General features: G+C 38.4%; 1 protein-coding gene across 7 annotated transcripts in view; it reads left to right on the forward strand.

Moving 5' to 3' along the window:
* Nucleotides 1–25,851, forward strand: part of LOC307185613 (uncharacterized protein) — a 913,805-nt gene that overhangs the window by 243,036 nt on the left and 644,918 nt on the right. The gene's annotated exons all lie outside the window — the stretch shown is intronic.

Here is a 25,851-nt window from a genome sequence, read left to right on the forward strand (position 1 = left end):
AAGACAAATATATGATATCGCTTATATGCGGGATCTAAAAAAAAAATGATACAAATGAACTTACAAAACAGAAACAGACTCACAGACCTAGAGAACAAACTGATGGTTACCGGGGGGAAGGGTGTGAGGGAGGGATAGATTGGAAGTTTGGGATTGACATGTACACACTGTTATATTTAAAATAAAATGCCTTTCCATGAAAAAGAAAAAAAGTATTCCATTAGTTGTTCACAATAGGAATGAGTTTCATAAAGTGATTATTTGGGGGCTATGGGGAATATAGTAATAAGTGAGAAAGTTTAGAGGATATTTATTTTGTCCTGTGAAACATTTATTATTTTGAGGCAGAAGCCACTGGGTGAGGACCTAGTATATATAGTCTCTTTTATTCCCAATATTTTCCCTATTGCTCCATTTTGTGTCTGTAGGGATACACATCTGACTAAGAAAAGCCCTCTCAGCTCTAAAGGAGTTCATGGAAACTGAGCCAGTCCTCAGACCCTGTCTATAGTCTGTTGTTTAACTGCTATCTGTGGGAAGATTGAGGGGGAGGGGTCAGTGTTCACCCCAGCATTCATGCCCTTGTTACTTATCTTTTGATTTGCCTAGAACCCAGGTATAATATCCTATTTCAGCATTACACATGAAGAACTTGAAAATTAATTGAATAATTGTGGCTTTGTTATTTAACTCCAGAATATTTATTTCAAAAGAGAGAAAGTTGATGTTGTCTGGTTATTCTTTATATATACATTTATAAATAATTGTATGAGTAATAAATAAATTTCCACTTTTAAAATTTTAATTTATTTAGTAGTACTTCTATTTTTTTCTTGCTTCCATATCAAATGTAAAGTATACTCATATCAGTAACACCTCTCATTCAAATTCTATGATTTTTTTTTTTTTTTTTTTTGGTGGTACGCGGGCCTCTCACTGCTGTGGCCTCTCCCATTGCGGAGCACAGGCTCCGGACGCGCAGGCTCAGCAGCCATGGCTCATGGGCCCAGCCGCTCCGCGGCAAGTGGGATCTTCCCGGACCAGGGCATGAACCCGTGTCCCCTGCATCGGCAGGCAGACTCTCAACCACTGCGCCACCAGGGAAGCCCTGAATTTTTTTTATTGGGATATAAAGATAACTTTTTCCTACTTCCCTCATACAAAGTTGGGAATAATTGATTAGATAGATTTTTGTCAGCCATTTTGACCTCCAAGGGAACTTAGAGCCCTTTTCTCACCCCTAAGGGTTACCCCAGTTGCTAACACACCACATTCTATGCTTAAGAGGTGAGAGCACAGGTCTGGATTGACCAAAATGGCAGCCCATGTAGGAAAAGGGTGCTCTCTCCTTTCGCATGAGTCTGTGTAATACAGGCCTACAAACATCTTCCTTGGCATCTTTCCCCTTCCCTTACTCCAGAGAAAGATCTGGGGTATGTAGTATGGGAAAGGCCACTCTAGATTAGGAAAAAATTCTTGGACATTTCTTCCTCTTGGCTCTCTATATCTCATGAAGGAAGGCCCTTACTTCCCTTAGATGTATAGATTTGGTATTTGGGTTGGGGCTTTGTGTGAAGGCTGGTTCCTTAGATCCACCTGGGAAATTAGATTCTTCCATGAGGTGTAGTAGGTCATCTCCCCGGAATTCTGTAATGGGATTTGGGGACCAGAGTGTCTTCTAGTAATAAAGGGTTTCTTGGCCCAGGTTTTTGAAGATTTTGTTGTTGTTATTGTTGTTAAGGAGTGGGTGGTGAGGGGTCAGAATTGGGATATTCCTCAGCCCCTAGCCAACTACCACCTCTTAACGTAAGCCATATATCCTCATCTGTTGCTGTGTTGATAGTGAGCCTCAGCTCCTACTGAGTGGGGTGGATAGGTTATTGTTTTCAGTGTCATCACTTGGGAAAATAAGACTAAAATTCACTGGTGATTATTATTTTCTCTTGCTCAGTAATCTTCAGAATATGGTAGGTCTGATTGTTTGATTTCTATTATCTCCATCTGAGTAGAATATAGGGCTCAGTACTTATATAAAGAACACTGTGTAACTGAGCCTACAGAAGACAAACCAGTGAGGAGGATTTTTATTAAGATGGAAATATCTGAAATATGTAGCCATGGGAATGTACATAACTTCTCTTAAAGGATGTCTATAGGGTCTGCCTGGTGCTAATTCTCAGAAGAAAAAGCATTGAGTTGCATGTGAAATAAATTGTGGAAGATTTCTCTCCTGGAGTTTAAAATTTTGTGACACTCCTAAATCCAGTAGAAGACAGAAGAAAGATTGTATGAATTTATGCAACAAAATATATTTGAGTTTATCCCATGTCTAACAACATAAATATGAAGTAAAGGAAAACATCCTCATACCACCAAAAATGCGTTTCTTTAACAAGCACTAGTTGGGAGAGGGTGTGACCCTTCTAAAGGGTTCTAGTCCAGACACTTATTGTAAAATGGGGTAATCAAATGTCTTCTAAATTCTCAAATTCTTTGGGGTGCATTTGAGTTGTGCTTTTTACTTTAAATGTTCAGTGGAATGCTGAGATGAGTCCTACCTGTATCTCTGTCAGCAAGAGGTTTCCCACCCTGTGTATTGGAACTAGGTGTGTTACTTCTATTAATTCTTTTGCCGTTACAGTAGCACTATGCTAATTCTAACAGGCTAGTCAGTGTCATATTTGTTCCCAGCTAATTTCATTCTTAGATTCTCAGGAGGTAGAGGAATGGGGAATGGTGTGATGATATAGCTGCCTTTCATTTAATTTTTATTGTTGTTTAGATGTTTACACCTATTAGAATGACTATAACCAGACATTTTATGCTGCGCTAATCTTTGTGGTCTGTAGGAGAAGACATATTTATGAAAATATGATATAATCTTTATTCTTTAGGGGTGGAAGCAATTTTTGAAGGGAAATTTACATGGAAGCTTAACTTATAACAAAAGATGAAAGTGAAGATAGTGGGGGCCCTGTGTTTCTACTTGACCTCTTCCTTGCGTGAGTCCTAAGAAAAGTTTTCCCCTGAGTATATAGCAATATTTTAAAGTCTTGGAGGGAGGTGAATTTGCTGAGATCAATGTTAACCTTTTCTACATTCATTAATTTATTCAGTCATTCAGTATTTGTGGAAAGCCCTCCAAATGCCAGATTGTGTTGTCATGCTGTTGTTTCTGATAACAATAATAACTAGTATTCACTGAAAGTTTATCGCATATATCAGGGATGGATGATCTCAATTCTCTTAAGTAGTAACTACTAAGTAGTAACTATTAGCATCTCAATTTTACAGTTGAAATAATTGAGGCTTAGAGGAGTTAAGAACCAGGTTTAAGGTCAGACAACTAGTAAATAGGAGAGCAAGAGATTTTTTACTTTGGTTGTTTGATTCTCAAGCCAACTCTTAGACATCATACTCTCTCCCTATAATAATATTGAACACTAATTTTAAGGCTACTATGTTCCAAGGTAAACACTTTCTGTTTTAATTCTGTTTTAATTCTGTTTTAATCCTCTCAAAATTTCTATGTCCAGACATTATTATTATCCCTTATTTTATGCTTGGGGGAATGAAAGCAAAAAAAAAAAAAAAAAGTCTCCCTATTGTCACAAACCAGGTGGTGGCAGAGTTAAGATATGAACCCAGAAGGCATATGTATGTTCTTAAATACCAGTCTCTAATAAATAAAAACAGTTCATGTTCTCAGGAATCTAGCTTATGGTAAGTAGAATTTAGATATAGATATCCAAATTTTAAAAATCCAGTATAAATAGATGCTTACCTCAATGGAGGTATAGACAAATATTTTCGAAAATGTTAATTTTAGCCTAGTGCCTTAATGGCTCCCTTCCTATTTCTAACCTAAAAACAGCTTTTACACATTCTCTTTCATTAGCTCTGGGATTCCTCCATTCTCTGCTTCCCACCCTTCACTTAAAACCTTTGGTAGCTTTTGGCGTGGTTTCTCTGATTTCCCTCCTATTGGCAAAATTTCCTCTTTGCCTGTCTCAGAAATGCACATATTTTAACAATCGGCCTGCTCTTAGGTGCCTGCTGTATCTTCTCCCATTCCATTCTGGCCTCTCACCCAGATGCGTGATCTGCAGTTTGCCCCTGTGCCACGGACCTTTCCTTGGATGCAACACTCCACTCTGGGCCAGCAATTTTTCAGTAGGCTCCTTGAGTGGCCTTTTGCTATTCAAACTGTGGTTGGTACAGTAACATACATATTACCTGGGAACTTGTAAGAAATGTAGAATCTTTGGTTTCACCTTAGACCTACTGAATCAGTCTGAATCTTGATGAGATCCCAGGTGATCTGTATCCTTGAGAAGCACTGGTCTAGTTGGTGAGATCGTACTGGAGTATGGAAGAATTTCAAGTTCATTATGTACTGATAGGGAAGCTGTCACAGTGGAAGTAGTATTTTGATGATACTACAGGAATGACAGGGGTTTTCCGGGGGTCAGGTAAGGACAGTATCTGTCTTAGGGTTCTCCAGAGAAAGAGAACCAATAGGAAATGTATATGAAGAGATTTATTATAAGATATTCGCTCACATGATTTTAGAGGCTGAGAAGTCCCTCGATCTGCCATCCGCAAACTGGAGACTCAGGAAAGCCAGTGGTGTAGTTTGAAGGCCTGAGAGTCAGAGAGCTGATAGTATAGGTTTCAGTCTGGGTCTGAACGCCTGAGAACCAGGAGTGCCAATGGCAGGAGAAGATCAATGTCCCAGCTCAAGTAGCCAGGCAGAGTTAATTTAACTTTTCTTTTCCTTTTTTGTTCTGTTCATGCCCTCAGTGGATTGAGTGATGCCCATCCACATTGGGGAGGGCCATCTGCTTTACTTGGTCCACCACTCCAAATGCTAATCTCTTCTGGACACATCCTCATAGACACATACAGAAATAATATTTAACCAGCTGTCTGGACATATTGTGGCCTAGTCAAGCTGACACATAAAATTAATTATCACAGCATTCCATGCTGGAGAAACAGCATGTGCAGTGGCATAACTGGGGAACTAGAGATGGATATGGTGGCTTTAAACCATGGTTGTAGTGACACTCCTCCCATCAAGTGTACCTTGAATCTGGGTGGGCTTGTGACTGCTTTGTCCAGTAGAGTGTTGTGTGTAGACGTGATACTGACTTCCAAGGCTAGCTTATAAAAGGCCATGCAACTATTACATGCTTATGAAACCCTGAGCCACCATGTAAGTTATTTGAATAACCTGAGACTGTCATGCTAATATGCATTAAGATTCATTGAAAGGTTTTAAAGGGAAACATGATATTCGCAAGACCATTGGCAAGGTAAGCTAGTTAAAAAGCTGTTGCAATGTGTTTGAAGAAAAATGATAAGATTTTGGACAAGGAAAGTGTTATTTGGAATGGAGAAAATAAATGTGAAAACCACATAGGAAGTAAAATTTGCAAGACTTGATTGATTAGATGTAAGGATGAGGTAAGATATCTCATTTGGATGTCTGGATTATTGGAATTGCCATTTATAAAAAGGGAGATGCTTTAGTGGGAAGAGAATGAGTGTATGTCTCGGGAAATATCCAGTTAGAGACATATAGATGGCAGTTGGGTTTGGATTGGTACTAATTAATGTATACATCACAATTTCAGATATATTCTTTCACTCATGACAATTCTGAATAATTGGTGGTGGCTGTCTGGAAGGGTGAGTTGAAGATTCTGAGAGTGGTCTTGGCTTGATCAGTGATTGATGTTTACCTGGGGTAAAGCCAAAGGGAATGATCATTTGCCTGATGTATATATTTGCCAACTTAGATAGTAATGGTAGGAAGTGTCAAGATATTATGATATTGAAAGATAATGATAATCAAATTACGGTTCAGTGGGGAAAAACAACATTTATCTGTTTTGAAACCTTCCTGTACTTAGTTGAATATGATGAAGTCTGAAAAATATTCGTCTAACCCATCATTATTTGTGGCATGATGCTTTGTGGGGACTGACCCACTGTGATCCTGGATAACTATAAGAGCTGGCATTGGTGAGGAAGTATCTTAGGCTTCCAGCTAAGTGAAAACAATGGGAAGAAGTAGAATCATGGAATTACAGAATTGGAAAGAAATTTGAAGTTTGGTCATTCCAACCCTCTCATTTTACTGAGAAGGAGATTGAAGCTTGAGAAGATGTGCCTTGCCTAAGATCACTTAGCTTTATAAGCTCTGAAATTGCTTTGAAATCTCTATAATAAATTTTTCTTCTTATGACAGAGCCAGTACTGGAAGCTAGCCTAACTGCACTGTGATGACATTGGCTTACGATGAACTAGATCAAGTGCACAGCAGAAAGAAATTACTGTGTAACTGCCCAGGGTGAATCAAGGATTCCTTCCACATTGAGGATATCTGTTCCCACCCATGGCTATCAGAAGCTGGTCTGCTGCTAGCTGTGGAGCCCAGAAGATACCTTCAAGTTTTCAGGGAAGGATAATAGATGGTTGGGAGAGTTTCCAGAATCGTGGTTTCTGTAACATCTGTAGCCTCAGAACTTAGGAAGAGCAAGTACAAAATGTGTTTTTGCAAATGTTTTTCAGGATTTAAGGCCTAACCTGTTTAACAGATTGTCTTGCTTAAAAAACATGACTGGTTTTAGCTGACAAGTTGGATTTTATGAACTGATCGATCCCAGCTGCCAGTTGTCAAGGCCAGAGGATGTTCCAAATTGGCAGTCCCCAAAGACCTTGAGTTGATTGGCTTAAAGTGGGGAAAGAAAGATATGGGGGGGTGGAGAAAATAGAATTTTATAAAGCTAATATAATTTTGAAAGTATCTGAAATACAAATATCCGTTAGAACACACAAAAAAGTGAAAATAGTCTAAGCTGTATTCTGCTTTGTGGGTGGTTCTAATGCTTTCTAAGGTTGTAGGTGACCTCCTTCATCTTTTATTTGCTCCTTGTTGGATTTTCTAATAGTAAAATCATACTCATGTTTAGTGAAAAGGGTGTCTATATCTTGACTACTTCTAAGTTTGAATTATGTAGCTTCTTAAGAAGGAAGCTATGTTTTGAGTTCATGAAAGTATTCTTACTTTGACAAAAACACCAAGCATCTATGTCTTAAGAAAGACATGGTGAAACCTTTTACTTGGATAGATTTTTGAGTTGTAAATGAGACAGTTGTTTGAAATTCAGTTTTTAAATTTTATTGTGAGATCTAAGTCCATATTTGAACGCGTTATTAACAATGCTAATAATGCTAATGATACCACCATTTACTTTAACTCTTTATGCCTTATCTCCCATGATTTGTACCTTTCGCATTGAGTTATAAAGGTGTCATGAGTTAACCTATGCAAAATGCTGAGAATAGTGCCTGTTACATAATTAATGCTTGCTAAGTGCTATTATAATTATAAATCATAGCAATGTAGAGGTAATGCTACAAATAGTATTGGTCAAGTACATAATAAAACTCTGAATTAATTGTTAAAGTGCAATTTAGCTAAAAAAATCAGTGATTACTCTTCAGAAGTGTACATGCTTAGTACTTTAAACAATGTCTAGAAAAGATCATCCATGATTTATCTAACTATATGATGAGATTACAAATATTTAGTTTAGGCATGTTGGCATTTCCACCTGTGACTGTGTTTTGCAGTCCAAGTGGCCCTGGTACTGTCTTTTATCCAGGCACTGAGTTTCTAAAGGTGAAGCTCTGCTTAAAGCATAAGTTTCCCAAACATCAATTAGGTATTTAGCTATTTGGATTGGTGATATCTTCTTCTTACATTCCTTCCTATTGCTTACAGGGAGGTGGCGCCCTCTTTTAATTATAAATCTACGTGGCCCCATTGGAAGAAAAGTCAAACACTTTTGATACTGAATTAAGTAAATAATGAGGGGGCATTGTCAGTGCTGCTAAACTAGTTACTTTAAGGGCAAGGGTGGGGCTTCCCTGGTGGTGCAGTGGTTGAGAGTCTGCCTGCCGATGCAGGGGACACGGGTTCGTGCCCGGGTCCGGGAGGATCCCACATGCTGCGGAGCGGCTGGGCCCGTGAGCCATGGCCGCTGGGCCTGCGCGTCTGGAGCCTGTGTTCCGCAACGGGAGAGACCACAGCAGTGAGAGGCCCGCGTACCGCAAAAAAAAAAAAAAAAAAAAAATAAGGGCAAGTGTGAAATGGCAGCTTGCCCTTAAAGTACTGATACTGATCTTCAGTATTCCCTCACTTACCCTGAAGAAAAATTCCCATTGAAAGGAAAATATTACCAAATCTGCTGAACAATAAATGATTTAAGAAACTAAAGTATTTTGGGAACCACTCTCCATAAAGTACCCTGTATTAAGTGAGGTGTAGCATTAAGTCAATTAATATAAATAAATGATTGGCTTTTAAAAGTCTGTAATCTGTATTTTATTATTTAAGACACAGCTGATGAAAGTAAAATCAATGATGCAATTGTTAGAAGTATCATTACATAATTAGAGAGGCATTGGTTCAAATTGTATTGTAGCCATTTTTTGACTTGTGACTGAACTTACTACAAACTTCTTTGTGTCTAATCATGTAGATAATAAATGCTTGGTAGTGATTATTTTATTATTTGTAGCTAAGAAAGTCAAATTCTGAGAGTATGACTAAGTACATTTTATTATTTAAATGTAATGTCTAGATTCAATTTAAGCTTACTCTAGCAGAAAACCGTAATATTTGCAACTTCCTAGTCTCTCCTCCCCTTGCCTCCCTTTCCCTCCCCTGCCCTCCCTCTTCCTGCCCTCTCCAGCTTGCTCTAGCTCTCTGTTTCCCAGGCTGTCTCTCTCTATATATACACAAACACACACATGTATATTGGAAAAGGGTATTGACAGGAAAAGGAAAATTAAACCAGCTGATTATTGTCTATTGTACAAAAAGGGCTTAGATGTAATTATTTCTGGCAGGCACCATTAGGAAGGCCAGATGACTCTACCACCCCTTCCAAAACTATTTCATATAAGAAATATCACAAAGAAACATATAGTAAATCTAATACAACAAAGATTGGATACTTATTCTGTGTGCTAGGTATTATGCCAATCAATTTACATTCAGCAACTTTATGAAATGGGTACTATTATTATAAATGTTTAAGAGATAGAGACAGATTAAGTAAATTTCTAGGGTCACAGAGTTATAAACTAGAGAATTAGGATTCAAACTTAGGTTTGCCTCTGTGCTATAGTTAAACTCGCCAAATGATCGTTAGAGTGTATTAGAAAGTTAGAAATTAAGAGAAAGAAGAAATCTACAAGCTGGAGTGGTCTGGGGAGTCTCATTGGAGGAGGTGTGAGGTCAGCTGTGTTTGGAAGGACAAATAGTATGGTATTTCATTTGAGAGGATGGCTGCAGGAAGAACACAGATGTGCAAAGGTTCACAGTGCATTCTTGTATTAATCAGTTGACCAGTTTGACTCAGGAATGTGTTTAGAAGGTGAGTGATCATAGATAAGATTTTCTCAGAGATAAGATTTTCTCTTCAACAGCTTTTTTTGAGGTATAATTGACAATGTACAATGAATACTTAATGTGAACAGTTTGGTGAGTTTTGAACGTATGTTCCTAACCGTGAAACCATCACTGCAATCAATATAATACCCATCACTGACAAAAGCTTCTTAGAGCACCTTTGTAATTTCTCCCTTCCAGTCCTCTTACCTTCCTACCTCTGGGTTCCCAGGCAACCGCTGATATGCTTTCTGTCACTATACATTAGTGTGCAGTTTTTAGAACTTTATAGAAGTGTTTTTGTCTGGCTTCTTTCACTCAGGATACTGTTTCTGAGCTTCATATATATTGTAGTTTGTATCTATAGTTCATTATTTTTATACCTAAGCAGTATTTCATTGGATGGATATAGCATCATTTGTTTATCCATTCACCTTTTGATGGGCATTTGGATTGCTTCTAGTTTTTGGCGATTACAAATAAAGCTACTACAAATATTAACTTAAGAATCTTTGTTTGCACCTATGCTTTCATTTCTCTTGGATAAATAATTAGGAATGGAATTCCTGGATCATATGGTGTGAGAATGTTTACATTTTTAAGAACTGTTTTTCTAAGTGGTTGTACAATTTTACATTCCCACCAGCAGTGTGTAAGGGTTCCTGTTCCCCCAACATTCCCCATTACTCACCAACACTTAGTGTGGTCATAAAATGAAAGGATAAGTGGGAGGCAGACAGAGACTCAGATGCCCCTTTGAGGAATCTGACCTTTCAACAAAGACCCATTAAATGACCCATTTTAGAATATGAAGGGGTAAGATGTTTGAGGTGATTTAGAAAGATAAGTCTCATATGGTGTATGCAAGGTAGATTAGGGTGGGGAAAGGCTGATGGTTGGGATTCCAGCTTAGGTGGCTACATAGGAGGTGCTTGAAATAGTTCAGGCATGAGAAGATAAATGTGTGAACCAGTGGGATGGGGGCGAAAAGGGGAGGGAAGAAGCAGACACAAGAGGGAGTTTGAAGGAAGAATTAATGAGACAAGTTTTGTTTTTATTTCTTATAGGAATGGAAAGAGAATGTGCACTTTTCTAGCTTGAGAGACTAGGAGAAGAGTGATGTCATTAACAGTAACAGAAAAGTTGGAGGTGTATTTTGGGGAAAGAGAATGAGTGGGATTTAGATATGTTGAATTTGAAGTGCATTCAGCTCTATCCCAGGATCTTTTATTTTTATATAGATGTTTACATACAGCTTCAATTCCACGTGAATTTTAGGTGGCCACATAAACATATAGTAGAGGAACTTTGGAAATAAGTTAGAGACAGAAGCTTCCAGTGAGGTGGGGACCTGGAAGAAAAGAAGGATGTGGAAGTGGGCTGGGGTAACTTAAGGGGGGGCGGCAAAGGAGCTGTGAAAGCATATATTTGGGAAACTTTCCCCCCAAAACTGTTCAAGTTGAGAACTGTGGATGCCCACTCCAGAGGTCATTCATGGCATTTCCAAGGACCGTTTCAGGGGTGGCTTTATTGAGAATCCTGTTCTGTTTGTGATTTTCATCATTTTCCAAGGTGGTAGGTGTTGAACTATGTCAATCTCTGTCCAACTCTTTCTTCTTGGTTGATATTCCTCAAATCTCACCATTGCTGGGAATGGCCTTGTCCATTTTTCTCTATTGGTGTCACCTAGAGTTATATAGCCAGGAATTTGATTCTACTGTTCTATCTCTAAAAGATTATTCCAGGATTCAAATCAATAGTGTTGCATGCAGTGCTCCCGAGCATTAGGGAAACGTAATTTAAGATTTAGCTTTGGAGAAATTATGCTTTGGGCATTTCTTACTACATTTAGAATTCATGTTTAAATGATTCATGCCAAATAGAAGAAAAAATCTCTTAGATTTTATGATCCAGAAGCACACTTTATGGCCTGCTGGCAAATTGTGTGTAGCAGTGAGGGAGTCAAAACACAGCACCCATCATGTTGCCATACAGCACGTTCCTGTGAGGATGCCTTGAACGATGGTGATGATGCATGTTTTGATGAGGACTTCCCACTCCGTTCCCACCCACAGCTAGCCACACATGCTGAGACCACTTACTTGGTCATGAAATAGTAATATAGTGATGCTTTTTAACAGTTTATAAGAGAGAAAGTGTTTAAGTGTGATTTTTTAAAAAGAAAACATACTGTAATGATGCCTCAGGGGACATAATGAGCTATGTTGAATTCCTGCCAGTACTTTCATTCTAAAGCGGGTGATTTAAATATAGTGCTTTCTGTGGATTGAGACAAAAATACAACATTTTGTTGTTGTTGTTGATTCTTCTTCCTGTTTCTTTGTTTCAGATGGAATAACATTCTTTATGTCAGTATTAGCATTTCTTGAACACTCAGTATTTTTTACCTTATGTTAGATTGAACACAACTGTCACTTGTCTCCCGATCCCAGTTTGTACATGTGCTTCTTAATGGCCTTTATGACCTTTGCTATGAGTCAGGGTATTGTTCTGATTTATATATTAATCTGTTTAGATTAATTGTATATTAACGTTTTACACTCACTAATTAGATTATCAGTCTATGGGATTAGAGCATTATAGGTGTCCTTGCTTGGGTGCACAGAGCACAAAGCAGCATTATTAGGGTAATGATTTTCAGCAAGTGTATTTAGCCAACTTTGTCATTTTATAGTTTGACTTGTTTTGTCATCATTTCCAAAAGTTTATAATTGAGCTCAGTCTTGAAAAGTGCCCAGAGCAGTAGAGCATGATGGTTAGAAGCATGGGCCTAGAATCAGACTGTACTGCTGGAAGCTCCTTCAATGGATAGTTTTCCAATTTTGGCAGTTATTTAATTGTTCTTTAGTTTCCTCAGATGTACGATGGGAATAAAATAATAAATGTTTCAGTGGGTTGTTGGGAATAACAGTACCAGTACATAGGAAACTATAAGTGAATGTTAGCAAATAACAACAACAAAAACAAATGAATGAGAATCTTAAGCAGCCAGCTCTGAGGCTTAATCACAGATTTTCTTTCTGCGTGTAGGTGGGACAGCCATCCGTTCAGGGACACACCCTGGTTAAGTTCTTCATCTTTCCTGAAAGACTGCTGAATCAGTTATCTGTTGCTGTGTAACACATCACCCCAAACATTAGTGGTTTAAAGCAACAAAAATGACTTTTTCAGATCTCAGATGGCTTCTGTGGTCAGGAATTCAGGAATGGCCAAGTTAGGCAATTTTGGCTTGAGTCTCTCATGCCGTTGTGGTAAGATTGTGGCTAGGAACAAGGAGCTCTTGAAGGCTTCTTCACTCATATGTCAGGTTGTGAGGACTGAGGACTGCAATAGCTTGGGGCTGGAATAATGAGGTCTCCTCAGACATCTCTTTGTCTGTGTATTTTCTTTGTGTGATTTTTCTAATATGCTTCAGGATAACCAGACTTCTTAAATGTTGCCTCTGAGCTCCCAAGATATGTATCCTAGAAGAGAGTGAAAGAAAGAGGTGGAGACCATATTATCTTTCATGACCAAGCCTGGGAAGTCAGTGTTCCTTGCAACATAATCTGTTGCTTGAAGCAGTTATGAAGGTCCACCAGGTTCAAAGTGAGGGAGCATAGACCCTCCTTCTTTGTGGAGAAGTGTAAGCATCAGTCTTACAGTAAGAGAGAATATGGAGTAGGATGCATATTTATATATTTTTGGAAAATAAAAAGATGCCACAGCTGCCAAGCCTTCTGGTGCTTACTTAGATGGTTGTCTAACATGGATAACTGACTTTTAAGAATCTGGTTAAATAATATGGCTTCAAATTCTCTGCTGCTCTATGCTCATCAAAGCCTCAATTGTGAGAAATAATATTCAGGGAGGATTTAAAAAATATCCTGCCTTTTGTCCCTTGATTAAACTAGACCATCAGAGAGCTCTTTTAGTCCTTCTAGAAATGTTTTCCTGACTTGACCTTTGAACCTTAAACCACAGGCATGCTTTGGAGGAGGGTATAAGAAATGGCCGTATAAAAATTACTGATGTACTGAATATAGAGATGCTTAATCCTCACCACCCCCTCTTCCACTAATGTTCTTCTCAGTCTTTATAAACATACTTCCTTAAATTATAAACCTATGTGTCTTCTTTGGCTTTACCCTTTACTTCATAGCAAATTCATCACTAGGTTTTCTTGTTACACCATTAGAAATCTGTATCCTTTTTTCCATATATACCTGGAGATGATCTTGCACTAAAGTAGATCAAAAGCCCAGGTTTGGTTTTACTCTCATTTGGGGATTAAAATTTGTTGGAAAAATGCAGAAAAACGGAGCACATTTTAAGGAGCATTTCTCATTGATTTTTCCCAATGAATTTCTTAGGGTCATGAACCACAAGCATAGTAGTCATTGACCTGATATAATTGCATTTCATGTTGACCTAATTAACCATTATCCATCTTATTATCCCTGGAGTTAAAAAAATTTTTTGTCACACTTACATAGAAACTTTATTGACTGTGACTCTAATTTTTTGTACTGTGGTATATAAGGGTATATATGGTTGATAATAAGCATATTTCTTAGCTCATAGTACAATGCCATCATTGATCCATGCGAAGGCTTATTTTTAAAAAATTTATCTTTATCTTCATTCTCCACTCTTTTCTCCCACACTACCATAGATAGCTTATTCTGATTCATTCACTGTGTATCCTTTAATTTTGATATATACTCTTACTCAATCCTTGTTGCTTTGTATACATGTATTTTACATTTATATAAATGATATTCTGCTATAGATCTTATTCTATTTCTTACATTAAACATTTCACTTAGGAGTATGTTTTTAAGATACATATAGTTTGCTGTGAGTAAATCTAGTCCATTGCTTCAAACTATTTTTAAAGTAATTAAAAGTTTCTTTTCACTTAACCTCAACTATTCTGCTTTTTAAACCAATTAGGGCAAAAACGTGGTCTATTGTTTTTTAAATGTAGTTTAAACTTATAGTTTATAAACTTAATTAAAGTTCATAATAGCTTGAAAAAGTATCAGTCCCCTTCTTTTTTCAATTGTGCTGCATTTGTGCTCATCTTTATATTTCAAACCTATCACTGAAGGATAGCTATCTTTATTCCTAAGAGACTTCCTACTGTTCAAGATCCTTTATTTAACCCTTTCTTACTAAGCATATGTTTAAAAAGTATCAAAAGCAGTGGCACACTGAACTCAGGGATCTGACTATAGATATCTGAAACTGATTTTAGGGCAGTATTTAATAAATACTCTACAAACTTGTGTCTGGCATTTTAACTGAAAAATTTTATAATCATGGGATTAAAGCATCAGCAAGTATGTGTTTATTCATTCTGCTATTTACCACCCTCTTGACAACTGACATGGGTAAAGGAAGGTCATTTTCCCCCTTGGCTTGTCTTGGTGTATATTTGCTGGCTTTGATTAGCAGCACGATGGAGCAATCTGAAATAAATTAGTATCAATGGAATGGAAATCTTAGTGGTTTAAGTATCACTATTAGTATACACGGCATGTCTGAAATTTTGCATTCCTCTCCTGGCTGCATCTCCTTGTTCCCAGTCTTTCCAAGGTTCTGTCAATAAAGTCCTAAGTAGTTGACTACTTGGATGAGATCTGGCAATCAAAAAGACAGAAGGATCATTTTGTTGATCTGATGAAAGTTCAGGTCTTGGTGGGTCCAGGTTGAAACAGATTAGAACCTTAGGTCGAAAATGAAATTTACTTACTGTTCGTCTTAGTCTTAAGTGGAAGAGTGTTACTTGCATTGGTTGTATCCTACAGACAAATAAGACAGGTATTACTTAAAGATTTTGTGTGTAGCGTATGGGTAGAATCAAATGGCAGAAACTCAGTTTCTTTTTGGTCTTGTACTTCCTAAAGCTCTGCTAAAAATAGGTAGGAAAGGCAGAGAAACTAGCATAGGTTTAGTATTGTTGACATGAATCAGTTGTTTGATTGTGCATGACAGGTTTTTCCTTGCCTGGTACCCTTTTTCTCCTTCCCTTCCTTCCCCTGCAGTTTTCTATGCCCTCCCCTTTTCCCCTAGCCCTTGTGCTTGGCACAGAACTCTGGATAACCATCAGTGAGGGATAGGTCAAGTTAGAATTGCTGATGGTGAACGTATCTGTTAGGCAAACATAAGAAGCCATAAACACTGGCTTGCTGGCAAGTAGAGAGCTGATGGAAAGGACGGGGATCCTGTGTTTTCACTAGTGCTCTCCTTACTCAGAAGGCATAGGTCATTAACAAGTTAGGAGATGTACCTCCCCTCCTCCTCTCTTGCCAGGAAAAACACAACCTTTGGAGAATAGGGGCATAATAAACTGCTGGAGTAAGGCCTTTCTGTGCCTGCTGGCACTTGAAGTCACCATTGCTGTGGTTAGTTTTGCTGCTCATTCTTGGTCTTCATGCGCGTGACTGGCCTGATTTATCTTTCATTACTCCAGGGCTGCACAGCTCGGGAGGATTTGAGTACAAAAAACTTTCTCCTGAGATTACTGAAAGGTCTTTCTTTCCCTCTTGAACGGAAGAAGAATTAACTTTTGATGGCTTTAAATTTAAATGGAACTCCCACTGTATAGTAGCAGCCTTGTTTTACCAAAACAACAGCAAAAACAACCACCCCAACAGTAACAACAGCAACTTGGGATCGGAGGTGGAAGTTTAGGTTGCTTTCAATTGAATTTATGTTGTGTCACTTTATTTTTTAACAGGTTTTATGATATCTATGTGAACCATGCAGCCAGTTAGAAATGGGCTCTTTCTCAGATGAAGACGGAAGGTATTTTTTCCCCCCAAGGAAAAGCTATGCTAGTATAAACATTCAAATTCTTAAATAATCAGACTCACCCATTAATCAGAATTTTTTAACCCTGTAATTTTATAAGAAATAGGTAAAAGGACAGTAAGTGCCTATCAATGATGACTTTTTACTAAACCCTGATAACTATAACCTAATGTCAGTGCAGCTCTACCTCTATTTCTTAACCTCTGACTTCATAGTTATAGCACCAAAGTAACTGATTCCCAAAGGTATGACCACAGGAACCATAGGTATCTGAATCATCAAATAGAAATTGAATTATATTCTCCATGCTGCATTTAATAAATCAGGAAAATAGACTAATGCATTTATAAACATTTTTGATCCTGAGGGTTGAAATAGGAAGGATTTTTCTATTCATTCCTGACTTGACAAGAAAATCCAATGACCTAGAACCTACCTTTCCTAAGAATTCCAATCAATTGTGGTTTTGGACTATTTACATGGGGTTCATGTTGCATGAGCCGTATGGGATCGTATTGAATATCCTCATACATCAGGGAATCTAAGTCTAAAGGTGCTAGCTTAGTTTTCCAAAGGTGAGTGAGATTAAACTTTTGCGTTTGGAATCAGACCCATTTATGTATTAATGTCACCAGAATTCAGTTCTCCCTTCCCCCACCACCCAGCGTGGGGGAAATACAAAATCTACCCCAAATTTAGGCTCTTTGGCTTCCTTAGATTTTCTCTCACTGGATTAACTACTTTCTATAGAGATATTAAACCCCTAAGGAAGGTTGTATTTGAAGCCCATTACAGGATAATGTTCCAAGAAAATTGTTCTTTTGAAGTTTGATTTGAAACTCATGCTCCTCATTAATACAGGCAGCAGGGAGGCAGGAGACCTGTCTCTGAAAAGGGCTTGTTATGAGCTGGGGAAGCAGCTTGAATCCTCAGCATGGATGTACATAGTTAAAAGCAAAGCCAGGCAAGAAATGAGATCAAGCCTGGAATTATGTATCTGTTAGTAATTTCAGATCCACATGACTAATAAGACAGCAAGCTTGTTCTCTAGCTGTTTTTTAAAGACTGATCAGTGTAGAGTTGAAGCAGGATTTTAACTTTTGATTTTTATACTAAGTTCAAGATTTTTCTTCTTCCTAAATTTAGCCTTGCAGAGATCTCTGTGAAATATTTGATTCACAGCTAGCTATTTTCACGTATCATCAGATTCTCTCCTCAACATGAAGAAATAGCAGGGTAGGAAAGAATTCCTTTGGGGATAGAGCATGCTTTGTAGTTTTTTGTTTTTTAAGCGAAAATTATCTAGGCAGAACTTGGTTGTCAGTAAAGTTGTTTGTTTTGGTTGGCAATCATCATGTTTAGTCTGAGAGGCAGGGACTTTAGGCTCAGAGGTAAGGCTAGAAGATGCATTGTCTCCAAACTGAGAGGGAGCAAAGAAAGTGGTGGAACAAGGCAATGGTGGCTTCAGGTCTGTTTCACAGAGTCAATCTGATTTTTACTTACTCAACTGGAATTTGTTGTGAGTGTGAAATATGTTCATGTTTTTCTGTATATGCACTTGAATCTAGACCTAGGTTTATAAGTAGTACTTGGGAACCAGGTGGCAAGAACATAGCAGTTCTTTTAGAAGCTGTAAGAGCGTTTTCCAAAGGGGAGAATGGAATGGGTCCAAACCACTCTAGAGAACCCCTCCGGCTTTTTCCTTCTCATTTTCTCTATCTTGTTTCTTCCATACTTTACTCCATTCAACAAATATTTATTTATGAAACAGCATGGTGATTAAGAGAAAATATTTCCATTAGAGAGATCCAAATTCCAATCTCTTAAGCCTCAGTTTCTTCATCACTAAAATGGGGATAAAAATAGTATCTACAGCAATGGTTATAATCAGGATTAAATGATATAATCCCTGTTAAATACTTAGTGTACAGTGCCTGGTAGATAGGAAATAATAATTATGTCACTTATTCTTAAATTTCTCTATGATCAAAAATAGATATTTAGCAATAAATTGCATAATTTACTAAAATTGTTAGTATTAAGCGTGGTTTCCCCCTAGAGGTGATTTCTAAATTGGGAGCAGCGGGAAGAGGGGTAAAAACTTATGTGATAATTCTTTTTTTTTCTTTACATCTTTATTGGAGTATAATTGCTTTACAATGGTGTGTTAATTTCTGTGATAATTCTTTTGACTGAAGTTTTCTCTGGGAAATATGTGTATTTTCTCTCTCTCTCTCTCTTTTGGTAATGAATCTCCCCCACTAAAAGGAAGAAAGGAGACAGAAATTTCCTGTTTGGGAAATGAATAAGATTAGGGAAGGGAAGGGGGTCTCTGGAAGAGGAGAGATGGCATGCATATTGGACCAGAGCCTGAATGAGTTTGGGAGGAACCAGGCATGATGTTAAGCGTGAGCATATTTGAAGTTTGGCTGAAGAATTGACTCAAAGTTGGTGTTAAAATTGTTAAGAAAGAGAAGATTGCTCAGAAGCCCAGCAGGGCAGAATTTGACTTGCTACCTTCAATGAGTAGGCCGAGTATATCATCAGAGGGTGGCTCAGATTCAGATGTTTTCTGATCTTAGCACTGAAAATTACTGAAAAAAATTGTGTGTCCTGTACTTTTAAAACAGCAGTAAATCATAAAACATAAAATGTAAATTATTGCTGGAAGTGAAATTATTTTTTTCTTTAGATCTTTTTTTATGGACAAGTTTATTGAAGACAAACATTATTTTTGTGTGTCCCTGCCTTGCTGGTATCCTAAGCCTGCATATAGTCTGTCTGTTGGATAGTAATGCAGCATCACTCTCAGTTCTGAAGCCAAAGTTGCATTAGCAGAGACAGTCAGGCCCAGGCCACCTAGACTCATGAATATTCATCACACAGAGATGGCTGTCTTAGTTTGCATTCCCCAAATTGTTATTTCTAGGATCACCTCCCACATAAATTATTTGCATTCAAACCTTTATATGAGTCAGCTTCTGGAAGAATCCAACATTAGACAGTTTGTATCAGAAGTGGGGTACTAGGAAGTAGACCCTGGGATTAGATCACTAACTTTTCAGTTAGAGGCAAGGGCTTCATTGCTGAGGATAAGGGTACTGTCAAGACCTCTTGATGATCTGTAACATCACAGTTACTAATACTGTCACCTGTGGTGGATTGAGATGAGGTAGAGGTGAAGAGGGATGCACTGACTCATGCAATAACTCTACACTTGAAATATGTAGGACAGTGATCATGGTAAGACCTGTGTAGTGAGGTAGCTATTGTTAGTAGTCATAGAAGTCTTGAAGGAAGAAAAAGGAAGAAAAGGAAGAAAAGGAACAGGCTCAGTTCAACCAAATATTGTCTTCAGATGTGTTGTGAAAGCCAATTCTCCATGATAGCTTTTAAAGAGAACCACATCTCCAGCAGTCAGAAAACAGACTATGCTAAGAAACTGGTCCAAAATTTGATTGTAAGAATAGAGAAGTTACAAAGTAAGCTGAATTCATAGCCCTGGCAACTCTCCTACACTTAAGAAAAGGACGCTGATAGGAAAGAAATGGAACACTAAGATCTGGGATTAGCATGTTTAGATGGCTGGGCTTGAGAAAATCAGTGCCTTAGATTTTCCTTATGCCTCTAGGCCAGAAGTAGTTGCTCTCTCTCTCATGTTAGAAGAGAATACCTAGGCTTTCATTGCCTAGAAACTACTAACAGAGGATATAAGGTAGATATTTTTCAAGATGATGATGGTCCTTCACAAGCTATGCTCATTCCTCTTCCCATGGCTTCTCATTGCGTAGATCAATAATAGGAGTCAAGTCTCAGCATGACTTGACTAGAGAACAGTCAAGATCTTATGCATCAATATGGATCTTCAGGAACTAGGAGAACATACACAGGGAATGAATCTTGAAGATACTAGAGCAAGAACAGCAGAATATAATGCTGAATAAAGGAGAATTTATTGATACAGGGGAACTCTTCCATAACTCTGGATTTTATATCCTGGCATGGAAAATTGGAACTGGTTCTAATTCTCTTTGGCATGGCTGCATGAACCTTGAAAACAACGATGACTTAGAGTGAGTGAGGTAGAGATGTCAGATATCTTGACAGAGTAATAAGGGTGGGACAAGAGGCCCAGAGAGATGGGCATGTTAGAATAGATGTAATATGCGAGACTAGAGACCCATCAGCTGAGTGTTCTCTTTGAGGGTTACTGATTGCTTCATTCATTGAAGTGAAAAGGAATGTGTTAGTGGGGGCAGGGTAGGATACCAGCATCACCAGAAGTTCAGTGGAGCTGTCCTCTGTAGACCAGCATTGATGATAAGAGATGCTTCTATGGAACTCAGTTCTCTAATGTTAGTGAGGATGATTTGATTACGGAGTGGCAGAGGCCCGGTGTTGGCACTTAACTGTTGGAGGCAAGGTGGACGTTAATACCATGGTGGGCCATCCTCAAGGCTGGGATGGCAGCTAGGGGACCTTAACCCTCAGGTATCTGTGGAAATGACTAATATGCCATATTGTTCCTAGGAGTGAGACAGATGGACAGCCAACAAGGGCATTGCTAGACTTGTATCAATATAATAAAACAGAGAGACAGACAAACAAACTGTATGTTAGTACAGGAATAATGTTAACTACTGCAACAAGAAAATTATAGTCCCTCAGTTTTGACCCAGTTTTTAGACTCAGAGCCTTTTGGTTGAATGGGGTGCTAAATCCCTTCCATGAAATATCTTGCAGTGTCACAGTAAGGATGTAACGTAGATATTCCCACATTTCTCCTCAAAGAAATGTGGCCATTAGACAGAATAATTGTACACCAGGAAAAGGGGAGGGCAGAGCTGGAGAGAACACAGTTGACAAGATCACCCATACTTACACCAATTGTCAGTTTGGTGGTTCCCCAAACCACCTTCAGTTTCAATAATTTGATAGAAGAACTCATGGAGCTCAGTGAAAGCTGTTACACTTACAGTCATGGTTTTATTACGGGGGAATAAATACAAAGTTTTAATATAGAGTTAGGTTTATTACAGGGAAAGGACACATTAAAATCAGCTAAGGGAAGAAATACATAGAGTCCAGGAGGATTCCAAACATAGAGTTTCCAGGTATGCTGTCTCCAGATGTCCTGTCATCATGTCCACAGTCATGGACAGTGTTAACTCTTTCTGGCAAAGTTGTATAACAGTATGGAATATTGCCAACCAGAAAAGCTCACCTGAACCTTGGTATATGGAGTCTTGGTTGCGTTCCATGGTGAACTGCCCGCATGGCTGACCTCAGTCTCTAGCGCTGCTGGAGGTAGAGCTGATACTGCATGATTCAGAGCCCCCACAGATTGGTGTGGTCCAAGGAAGGCCCTCAGCAAACAGTGACACTCCTATCAGACGTGACATTCCAGAGGCTTAGAGATTACTTCTCAGAAAGCAAGGGCAAAAGCCAGATTTCTCTTTGGGCAAGGTTAAGTACTTTACTGTGCAGAAGTATCCAGAACTTCTAAGGACAGTGGGATGTAGAGCTGAGCTGACACTAATTCCCACAATGTTCTCATGGCCCTTGTTAGAATGAGGACTTGGGAAGGACAGGTGATTGATAGAATCCTGACCCAGGTTCATGTGACAGTGGATCAAATGAGTCCAAAGACCAATCTATTGTTATTTACCCAGTTCCTGAGAACATAAGCAAGATAGATCTACTTATCAGCTGGTAAAACCTTCACATTGGTTCCCTGACCTGGGTTTGGAGAGCCCAAAGTGACGGATATTCTGAATGGTATGATAAGACGTGTGTTAGATGGTGGAAGATTTAACACTGCAGATATTCAGGAGCTTTCAATATCAATAAAAGTTTTATGCATCTATTGGTCTTGGGCATACTAGGACATGCCTTCCAAGTTAAAGGCAAGTTATTACACCTTGTATCTCCCATCACTAAGAAAGAGGCCCAGTACATAGTGTATCATAATAGGAAATACTGCCTCAGTCTAATTATTGGGTACCTTGGAAGGCTGCAGGTTTTGACTGAGACTCAGAGAGGACTCTGAAGCAAGTTCAGAGAGTAGTGTAAGCAGCCTAGCTGTTTGGAGTATATGACTCAGTGGATCCAATGGTACTAGAAGTATCTAGTAGATTAAAATGTTATGTAGGTTCCCTGGCAAATTTGGATAGGAGAGTTGTTGTACAGACTCCTAAGTTTCTTGGAAAAGCTATAATGCCTCTGGCAGAGAATTATCACTTTTAAAAAAGCAACTAAATCCTTGAGTTAGGGACACCAAATTACTGTATTATTTGAGTTATACATCATGAACTGGGTATTATCAGACCACAAAACCATAAGGTTGGGCAGGCCCATGCATATCTGGAGGAACAAGTAGGTTACACAAGGAGGTGGGCTACATTTCATGTCACCTACCCTTGTACCTATCCCTCAGCTGTCAAAAGAAGGAAAACTCTGGGCCTGGTTCATAGATTGATTTGACATGTTGATGCAAACTGAAAATGGACTACTGTTACTTGACAGTCCTATTGCGGGTAGTCCTGAAAGGCAGTGACGAGGAGAAGTCTTTCAAGAGGGTATATCTTTGAGCAATACACCTGGTAATTAACTTTTTGAGGAGGGGAAAACAATGTAAGATAAGGATATACATTGACTCCTGGGCAGTGGCCAGTGGTTTGGCTCATTGCTAAGAAGCCTAGGTGAAGCAAGGTGGAAGATTGAATACAAGAAGTTATAGGGTACAGATATTCAGATGGTCCTGTGGGAATGGGCACAAAATGTGTGGATCTTTGTGTTTTACATTTATCCTTAAGCATCTACCTTAGCAGAGGTCAGCCAGACTGTCCTCATTCAAACCAATGCTTCTTACGCAATGAACTTGTTAATGGAGTGGTCATAGGACCAGTAATGAAAGATATGCGTGAGGTCCAATAGCATTACACTCCCTATCACCAAGATTATTCTAGCTACTGTAGCTGTTGAATGCCTGACCTATCAGCAGTGAATGCTGAATTTCAGTATTTGCAATATGTGCTTCTGCCTCTATAACTTTGGCCTCTGCTGAATTAGAGACTCTGGTATGCTTCAACTAAGGGGTGCAGTAAGGATTCCATAAACCTAAAGCTAAAGCTGTTGGCTGGTAATTTTGGACTTCTCATGCTGATAGATCTGCAGTCAAAGAAAGGAGATACTATGTTGGCAGGGGTAATGACTCTGATTATCATGAAGAGATAAGATTGCTGCTACATAATTGGAGAGGAGAGAAGTATGCCTAGAACATAGAAGGTTCACTGTGGTGCCTTTTGGTGCTTCCATGACTAGTGATAATTATGACTGTGCAATAGCATTAGTCATGGCCTGACTAGGGCCTGGTAACAGGAAGCTCATATCCCTCAGGAATGAAGATCTGGCTAACCCCAATGAGGGGGAAATTAACTAAGCAAAAGTTCTAGGCAAGCTGAGAGGAACATAGAATAGTTGTACTTTTTTTTTTTTTTTTAGAAATTGTAGGTTGTCCCACCTTGAAGAATTAGGGACAGGAGAGTGGAAAATAAGCAAGTGACATGAATAGCTCTCAGTGGTGGAAGGGAGTGGACTATGGCAGATACTTTGAGTGCCCTGCCTGGATTTTATCACTGTTTTTATACATTCTGATGGTTTCCTGATGTAAGCACCTCCAGCTCTCTGCCCGAATCTTTCTTTGGTCATGGGTATGATTAGGTCATGCCAGTGGAGATGGGACTAGAAGTGCTGGGGACCAAACACCCCAAGGACAAGCACTTAACTTTTGTTGGACAGGAATTCGTGTATAAATATCCCATTTCTTTGCCCCTCAAATGGAACAGCTCTGAAGTGGAACAACTGCAGAGGTCCCCAGCACAACTGAGCCCTAGTTGCCCATTGTTATCAACGTGCTCATCAACACATTCTGTGTTAGGGTCTTTCTCTGTGTTACTGCCTTGCTTACTATTGTTGTTGCTGGGATTACCTACCAAATAAATTACTTGTACATAAATCCTTGTTTCCAATATGCTTCTATAAGCATTCCCTGTAAGAAAATGTGCCTTTAATTTTTGTGTGATTTTTTTATTATTTATTATTAAATAATTGATAAGAGCCATGTATCCATGTGTCCTAGGTAATGCTCGGTGTTCTACAATGAATGACATAAACCTGTCTTATGCACTTACCAAAATGTTACCTAGCTCAGGGGTTGCAAACTCAAATGCACACAGGGAAGAGTCAAGTAAGGAAAATGAAGTCTGAGTCAATGGGAAGTAGTGCAAGCTGTGATGAACTGGAGAACACATGTCAATTGTTAGCCATCCTTCTGATTTTGTTTTCCTAGAGAAATAAGGGGGCATGGTTTCTGTGTAAAATTTGTGAATTTTAAGTTTTGGCAACTAATTCCAAATTATAAAAATCTCTGTACAAGTCTTCTGTGGGACTTAGCACAGAGCACTAGCCATTTGCAGTCTCTGATCCCACCTAGTCTTCAGAATTTGGGCAGATACTCTGACACTATTTTGGTTGGATCCAGCTTTTTCCGTAGATCTATTTTGAAAGTATAACTTAATTTAGCACTTATAATTTAATTTAATGAAGAAAAGACAATTCATCTTCTTATGTTAATTCAGGTTGTCAAAGCAAGGGAGCCAAATTTAGAAGAAACTGTCTCTTAGAAACGCACCTAAGGATTCCCTGTGCATTCTTAGTTTATGTGTTGTATATCCGAGAGGACAGATTGGATCATTGCTACTGATCCCTTTGGTCTATGGCTTAATGAAGAGTTGATTTAAGAAAACCTTGGCTACCAATATGAACTATTGTTTTACTATTGTATATAATATATATATAATTAGGTATGAGAACATAGAGTTACTAATGACCGACTGCCTAAATCCAAGGGGTTAAATCAGAGCAGGTTTCTCATTATGTTTCTGCAATTTTAATTGTCAGGTGGGGTACTGGGGCTTAACAGATTCTCCCCTACTATGAATTAGGGCATGTTCCAGAAAATGCTGATTTATATTTTTATAATAATATTCATAAATGAAAGAATTTTTGATCAAGTATATCAGAATGGCAGGTAACTCTAAGTTTCAAAATTGAAATTGTTGCAGTCACTGAGTAATGCTGAGTGTCTCTTCCAGGATGAACCCACATTCTTCTGCCTATTCCTCTCTGTGTAAGTGCTGTTCAATAGAAAAATAATGCAAGACACATATATGATAATATTTTTCTAGTAGCACATTAAAAATGCTAAAAAGAAATAGATGAAATTAATTCTAATAATGTTTCATTTAACCCAACATATCAGAAATATTACTTCAACATGCAATAAATATAAAAATTATTAATTATATCTTTTGCATTCTTTTTTCATACTAAGTATTTGAAATGTGGTATTTTACACTTAAAACATATCTCAATTTGGACTAGCCTCATTTCAAGTGCTTGACAGTTACAGGTGGCCAGTGGCTACCATATTGATCAGCCCGCATTTAGTTCTCTATACGTAGAGTTAGTCACATTTATCCCAGAGATCATGAAAATATATT

Source organism: Stenella coeruleoalba, assembly GCF_951394435.1.
Source record: "Stenella coeruleoalba genome assembly, chromosome: 4".
Taxonomy (NCBI): Eukaryota; Metazoa; Chordata; class Mammalia; order Artiodactyla; family Delphinidae; genus Stenella; species Stenella coeruleoalba.